The following is an 8,001-nucleotide window of genomic DNA, read 5'->3' as shown; positions in this document are numbered from 1 at the left end:
TTAAAAAAATCATTGTTTTCTTGGAATGCTTCTGGAGACAGGGGGCTTAATCCCTGAGCAACCTTTCTTGATTTCACCTCCCCTTCCCTGAGCAAATCATCAGCGTCACCCTCAGCACCAGCACCAAAACCATCCTTGTGGGCAGAGCCATGCACAAATAATGTTTGTGCTTTTGTCTGGGGAAATATGAAGTATCATTAACTAATCAAAACAGAGAGAAAATACTACATACTTTTTTTTCTCAAAAGTGATTAGTAGAAAAATAAATGTTAAAGGAAACTAGTACAAGAGGAAAGCAGAAACATATAGATGCAATGCATATGTATAACACACACACACAAAAATGTTGCATGAAAAAAGGGAAATAGAAATCTCTCTGAAACTGTCCTAGACACGCCAGCGAGTCCCTTTCCTCCCCGTCCTAAGGGAACATCTCTGAAACATAAACACATTGTTTTATTTGTAAATCTCATGATCTGGAGAGAGGCCAAAAGGTAGACACCTACATTTTGATAATTTGTCAAAAGAAATTAAAGGAAAAGAAACTAAAAATCGTTGTTAACTCAAAGCTCTCCATTCTGAGAGCACAATTTGTGTATACAGATAAAATCGGTGAACTACTGGCATTTTACGTATAATATAATTATGCACACGTAGGTGATTCAGTTATTTCAATAATTTCAAAATATTAGTTTAAATTAAAAGAACATGTTTAATACTCAAGTTTTTAAAGTCACCTGCAAAACTCAGTCTGATGACTTCTGCGTGACCTCCAAAAGCCGGTTACCTGATGATCCCAGGAAGTAGAAGGTGGATATTGTGTAAGTAAAGTTTCTGGGATCAGCAGGGTCACCAAAACTCTGGCCCCAACCAAGATGTACTCACACGGACTTTTATCTTCAAACGAGCAGGAAATCATGACATATTAGAGTTTCAACGTAGCAAATCCAAGTGTGGAGGCAAGAAGAACTGCACTGGAAACAAATCATCCAACCAGTCACTGGGAAGTAATTTTAATAGGACTAGAGTTTCTATTGATTTTAAAGAAAGATTTAAAACACATGCTCTAAGTATTCAAGGACTTAAATAGAAAACGCTTGTGGTTGGCAAAGGAATTTAAATGTTATCAAAATAAGAAAGGTTGCTAAAAAAGACAGCCACTAAGCTGTTTACAAAATCATTCACAGAACTGTTTCTGCCATTTGGCTGAACTCGGAGCTTAATTTTTAAACATTTCCCAATCCACATTTTAGAAGAAGAATAATAAGGCATTCTCCTTTGGGTAATAGACCTGAGCCAAAAGAGGACAGAGTGCCATTTTCAAATGACACAGAATTTCAAAGTGTGCATCATTTTGATCACTTGCATCATTCCAACTGCATCCTTTTGAGGCTGTGTCTCTACTGACTGAGGAGCTAATCACCATACCAGTGAATTCCCATCTACCCCTGCAATGATCCACTTTTCCCAGGCACAGAACATCACTGGAGCTTGGAGAAGGTGATGCACCACAAACACAAAACCAGATCATGGTATTCACCATTCAATTATTTGCTCCAGAGCTAAGCTCTCTCCTTCAGTAACAGAATGGCCACACAATGCTCCAACTGCCCTGATAATATAAATGAAGAAAAGTCAATAGGATTTATTGCCACCTAGCAAGCACCAGGTCCAAATTTTTCTATCAACTAATCGGAGACTCTTTCATCGTTTTTTTTTCCCCTAAAGATTGCCACCTGAGCTAACAGCTGTTGCCAATGTTCTTTTTTTTCTTCTTTTGTCTCCCCAAAGCCCCCCAGTACATAGCTGTACATTTTTAGTTGTGGGTCCTTCTAGTTGTGGCATGTGGGACACCATCACCACATGGCCTGATGAGCAGTGCCATGTCCATGACCAGGATCCGAGCCAGTGAAACCCTGGGCCACGGAAGCAGAGCGTGCAAACTTAACCACTCAGCCATGGGGCCGGCCCCAAGCTCTTTCATATTTTGAGACTATTATTAAAATTGTGTCACATCTAACTGAAGGACAATTGCTATTACTAAGTATTAAAAAATATACTTCAGCCAGAAAACATAAGGACAAAATTTTTTCTCATTCCTTAACAATTAGTTTTCTCAAATGACAAGTTTTCAATTCAGAAACGTTTGGGATTATAGTCTTCTTTCCTTTTTCCACCTTTAATAGTAAAAAATATCAATATCCTACATATGCAATGTATTTTGGAGTTTATAACTGGTTCATTAATGTATTTGACCATATACCTGGGAAGTCTCCTGAGAAGAAAAAAGCCTCTCGATTTTCCCAGATATGATCCTCACGCGTGATGGTCCAACATCTGTGCTTGGACTGTCTTTACCAACGTGCTGACATCACTCCATGTTCTTATCTAAGCATGGGCTAGGCAGTGCTCCTCAATCTTTTCTTGTCATTATTGTCCCCTTAAGACTCTTTTTTAGACATTTCATTCCTGTAATCACCCACCTTAAATTTCTAACATCATAGATTTTTATTTATGTACTTCATGCATTTCTGTGATTTATATATTAAAAATTGTCATATTTTCATCTCTCAAGAAACTGTTTTTACCTACCAGGGAGAGATAGCATCCCCATTGCAAATGCATGTGTTAGAGTAATTTACTCATAAAAAGAAAGGTGGGTAAACAATTAAGTTATGTAAACTTGGGCCTAACTAAAATTCTAACTGTACTTCAAACAACTACACAATTCTTCTCTTCTGTATCACCCCCTTGATAAAACATGTTTATCATCCTTATTAGTAACACAGTTACGTTTTTCATTTGTCACCTTATTTATTATCCACATATTCCCCACTGGAATTTAAGTTTCATAAAAATGCAACCCTAGCCTGTAGTATTCAACATTGCATTCCCAGTCCCTAGAACTTTCTAGTACATTGTAGGAATTGAACAATATTTTTTGGATAAATGGAATCAGTGAAAATCTCCTGAACTTAAATGACCGTGGAGCCAGTTTTCAAGTAATAAGTATTAACACCATGGGAAAACAATGGGAAAGGTCCTATAGAAACAACATTTAGCTCTTTAGGGTGCTACCCTCCTGCCCAGAGTATCACTCTCCTGAGTGACTGAGCTATTTATTCTCTCCCCAAACATCTCTCTCACTCCTGTTTTGCTTTCTTTGAAATTCATCCATTTGAATTTCATTTCTTTAGCTCATTGCATCACACTTTTCATGATGCACATAAAAGAATACATCTGTGGAAATGAGATCATCAGATGGCTTTTCTCCGGCATAAGAAGAATCAAGAGAGTGCAAGTAACCTAGGAAGCAGTAGTCAAGGGACAGATGAAGGGAAGAAAGTGGTCCCCCAAAATGAGGGAAGAATGCCTCAAGGGCAGTCTGTACAATGTGGCCAACATCGGTTCTGTGTTTTGATATTTTCACATCCTACTAGCAAGGAGTATTGCAAAGTGAGAAGAGTAGAGAAGACAGAGTCTAAAAGATTTGATGTTGTTGCTTAACCTTATTAAGTCTAATTTTCTTCTTGTATAAAATGGAGTAAAGTCTTTTCTAATAAAGAAAGTAAAGCCTCTTACTTTCTAATAAAACTTCTTGCTACACTAAGAGTGTTAAGGCATGTAGAGAATCTAGCAAAATATGTACCTCATAGTTGGCCTTCAACAAGCATTAGCTCACTCCCATCCCTTAATGCCTAATATTTTCATTGAATGAAAATGTCATAAAAACCAAAGTGTCCTTATACAATAGATCTAAATATTATTTATCTTATTATTTTGTATTAAATATACTCATTTCCTCATATGTTGTTTTAAGTATCAGAAAAAATCAGATAGCAGTTGGCTTTCATGAGAGAGTCCTGATGATGAGTGCAAAGAAACATCTTAACATTCCTTAAAACTGTTCATAAACCAGCAAGATTGCACCTACTGAGAATATAAAACTGCCTCACATTTCATCCTTCAGTTCTTACACCTTCTGGGTTTGCCTTGACAATTTATAATTTGTGTCTTGTTAATCTTGTCACCCCTCCACTGAGCACTCACGGTCACACCTAAGACAAATCATTGGCCTTAGTTTCCCTCTTCAAGTCATCTCTTTTGTCTTAGAGTAGAAATGACACTTTTTCCTATCCTTACACCTGGCTTACATTCATCTCCTGACAGTCAAAATGAACCACGCCATTTAATCTAAGTTCTGTTGAAATGTTTAATTTTCATCAAAAATTGCAAACTTGATCATTTTGAATAGATTAAGTGCTGTTTATATTATCTTCTAGGCTTAGAATTTGTGAGAAAATGTTCTATATCTTATGAACTTTAGACAGTCAGGTATAAGTTAGAACACACAATCACCCCAAAGAACAGGTATAATATGCGCTGGCATCACTGTATAGTCAAATTACATAGCTCCATATGACTAGTGAATTTGAAAAAGGGACATTTGTGAGAAGTAGCACAAGTTGGGGTGTTATAGAGGCTTTGATTTATAACATATTATATAGTAATGTAAAATGACCTGACATGTTCCACATGCATAGAGCAGCATTACCACTTAAAGATATTGCTACATTTGACATAAGGCTGCAACAAATTTTACATCATCTTTCTTGAAGGATAAAGTGAATCATTAAGACTGCAGAAAAGTTCCTTTCCTATATACAACAACATACCACAGACAACTGTGCTTTATGTGAAAGAAAGTAGGACTGAGATTTAGAAGACTTGGATTCAAATTTTCTGGTTGAAACTCCTGGATGTGTGACTTGAGGCAAGTAAATTAGTAAATCTCTCTCTACTTCAATTTTCTACTCTGTAAAATGGGGATAGTAATAATGGGACTACCAATTGACTACATGGATAAGTCACCTAAATGAAGTGAATATGCCTGATAGATAATAAAGTGCTCATGTAATGTAAATATATGTATCACATCTACAAAGCAATAGCTTTGGATCCTGGCCATATGCCTTTTTGCTCAGATTAAGTAAAAGAATGTTTACCTTTGTTGCTTCAAATGACATCTCAAGTCATGGTAAGGGGAAAAAATTTCTTTTATATTCAAGAAAAACTGTGAGCCATAAGGATATTTAAGAAAATAAGACCATATTAAGAGCAATTTCAAAATTTCTGGCTTAATTTTTGTGCCAAGGAAAAATATTAGAGATCTATTATAAATGATCCTTCTTGCTTTTGTGTGGCCCTCTTTTTGCTTTTGAAAATTCATAGTGTCAAAAAAATCGTCAGTGATTCTTTCACTCCCCAGCAGTCCCTGCCCCGTACATCTATCAAAGAATATCTATCCTCTTTTTTGCTTTACCAAAGGCTAAGCAAAAAGAAAAGAAGTTCTGAGATCAAGATTCTATGGAAAAGCCAATTCCATCCCAGTCACATACATGTGAACATTCCGTAAAGGAGCAGCGAGCCTGGAGAAAGCATCCTCTAGGATCATCACACTATGTGTTTATGGTTGTTCTGTTACATCACCTGAACCTATGCACATGAGCATTGGTACCATGGTAAAGTACATTAAAGCACCTGTCAGAGGGCTTGGCAACTATTAATTACTCAATAAACATTAGCATCTGGGACCTCTTTTTCTGTCAGTGATCTTTAAAATTTGTTGATGTTCTTGCTCAGTTCATGACAGATATAATAATCCCTATTTATATACATCATCACCTTCTTGGAGTGAACAGCCTAAGTTATTCTCATCTTCAACAAAATCCTTGGGGCATTTTTTTTTTTTTGCCTTAAAACAATACAAATTTATTCTCTTATAGTTCTCTTCAGAAATGAGTCTTAAGGGGCTAAAATCAAGACATTGACAGAGCTGATTATTCTGAAGCCTCAGGGAAAGAATTCCTTTCCTTACCTTTTCCACCTTTTAAAGGACACCTGCATTCTTGGCTCATAGCCCAGCATCACATCACATGTTCTCCTTCTGCTGCTGTTGTGACATTGCTTTTTCCTTCTATCATCAATTCTCCCTTTGCCTCTCTCTGTTTTTTTTTTAATTTATTTTGTTGGGGACATATTGGCTTATAACATTATGTAAGTTACAGGTGTACATTATTATTTCATTTTCTTTATTGGCTGCATCATATTCACCACCAATAGTCTAGTTTTTATACATCACCATACATGTGTGTCCCTTTACCCCTTTCAGCTTCCCTCATCCCCCACTTCTCTAGTAATCACTAATCTGTTCTTGTTATGTATGTGTTTGATTACCTTCCACGAAGGAGTGTAGTCATATGGTACTTGTCTCCCCTTATGTCATGTTTTACCTCCCTGTTTCTCATTCTGTAAATGATAGGATTTAATACAGGAATGAATTGCAAAGAATACAGTCACTACCTTGACCACAAGGCAGGTGGCCACAGGACACATGCAGGTGAATATCCAAGGCAGAAAGAGAGTACAGCTACAGTGAAGTGGGAGCCACAAGTTGGGAGGTATTTGTGTCTTCCTTTGGAGCCATAGGACCTGAGGGAGGTCGGGATGACTATGAAGGAGATGAGCAGCATGGAAAAAATAATCAAGCACACGGCCCTGCTGTTGGCTGCCACCACCATTCTGAGCCTGTAGGAGTCCCTGCAGGCAAGTTTCAGCAGTGGGGAGAGATTGCACATCAAGTGGTCAATGACATTGGGACCACAGAAGGGCAAGCCGAACATGAAAAGAATCTGCACAGTAGGGTGCAGGATCCCCCGATCTAGGCCACAACCACCAGGGGGTGGCACAGCCCCTGTTGCATGAGGTCATGTGGTACAGAGGCCTGCAGATGGCCACATAGCTATCATAGACCACGACAATGAGGAGGATGATCTCTGATCCTCCAAGAAAGTGCTCTACAAAGAGCTGAATCAGGCAGCCCCTGAAGAAAATGGTTCTTCTCTGGCACAGCTGGTGGATGTTCATCGTGGGAGTGGTGACAGACGGAGAGGAGGTGTCTATAAAGGACAAGTAAGTAAGATAGAAGTACATGGGAGCTGAAAGTGTGAGGCTGAGGGAGATGGTGATGACAATGAGCAAATGGGCCAGCACGGTAAATAGAAAAATGAACAAAAAGACAATGAAGAGCATTTTCTGCAAGTCTGGATTCTGTGTGAGTCCTAAGAGAATAAATTCAGTCATATTGTTGGGAGGTGTGAGGTGATCCATTCAGGAAGTAACATCTTCCTGCGGCCTACATTACCTACAAAGGGATAAAAAAAAAATACCTAATAATCACGAAGGGGTTGTAGTCTGTATTTCATAGTACAAAAATAGAGTAGTCACTGTAAACATGGAGCATTTCCTTGGCACTCTTTGCCCCAGTAATTGTTTCAATTCTTCCTCATTACCTCCATGATGCTTTCAATCTCTTCAGACATCTAGGACCTGTCACCTATAAAAACCTCTATAGGGCAACATTTGAGGTGTAGTTTACTGAGAAAATAGTATATGTCTGACATCTAGATTCTCCTGGTTCCAACTCTATGACATTTTTTTGGGTGAGGAAGTTTTGCCCTGAGCTAACATCCGTTCTGAATTCTCCTCTATTTTTTTTTCCCTTGAGGAAGATTAGCCCTGAGCTAACATCTGTGCTGATCTTCCTCTATTATGTATTTGAGATGCCTCCAGAGCCTGGCCAATGAATGGAATACCTCTGCTCTTGGGATCTGAACCTGAGAACCCAGGCCTCCAAAGTAGAATGCGTGGAATTTTAACCACTTGGCCATGGGGCTGGCCCCCTTCAACTCTGTGAATTTGCTTAGTTATTTTGATGCCCTGCAGTTCCAAACCCTCCTCTGTGTCTGTGAGCTTACAAATTGCAACTCTCAGATATATTTTGTAAGGTAAAAGTCATTCCCTCTTCCAGGAGAATTTACATTTGAACCCACGGCTCTCAGTGTGGAAAGAAAGAAGTGGTCAATAACTACTTGTCATAAGTAGACAGATCAGGGAAACAAATAAGTCATGGGTGATGCACACTCCCTGGTACCTACCCAA

General features: G+C 38.4%; 1 pseudogene; it reads right to left on the bottom strand.

Moving 5' to 3' along the window:
- Window positions 1–6,233: 6,233 nt before the first annotated feature.
- Window positions 6,234–7,170, bottom strand: OR4C226P (olfactory receptor family 4 subfamily C member 226, pseudogene; annotated as a pseudogene).
- Window positions 7,171–8,001: the final 831 nt, after the last annotated feature.

Source organism: Equus caballus, chromosome 19 (assembly GCF_041296265.1).
Source record: "Equus caballus isolate H_3958 breed thoroughbred chromosome 19, TB-T2T, whole genome shotgun sequence".
Taxonomy (NCBI): Eukaryota; Metazoa; Chordata; class Mammalia; order Perissodactyla; family Equidae; genus Equus; species Equus caballus.
Note: the sequence above shows the minus strand (reverse complement) of the source record. Positions and strands in the feature narration are given on the sequence as shown.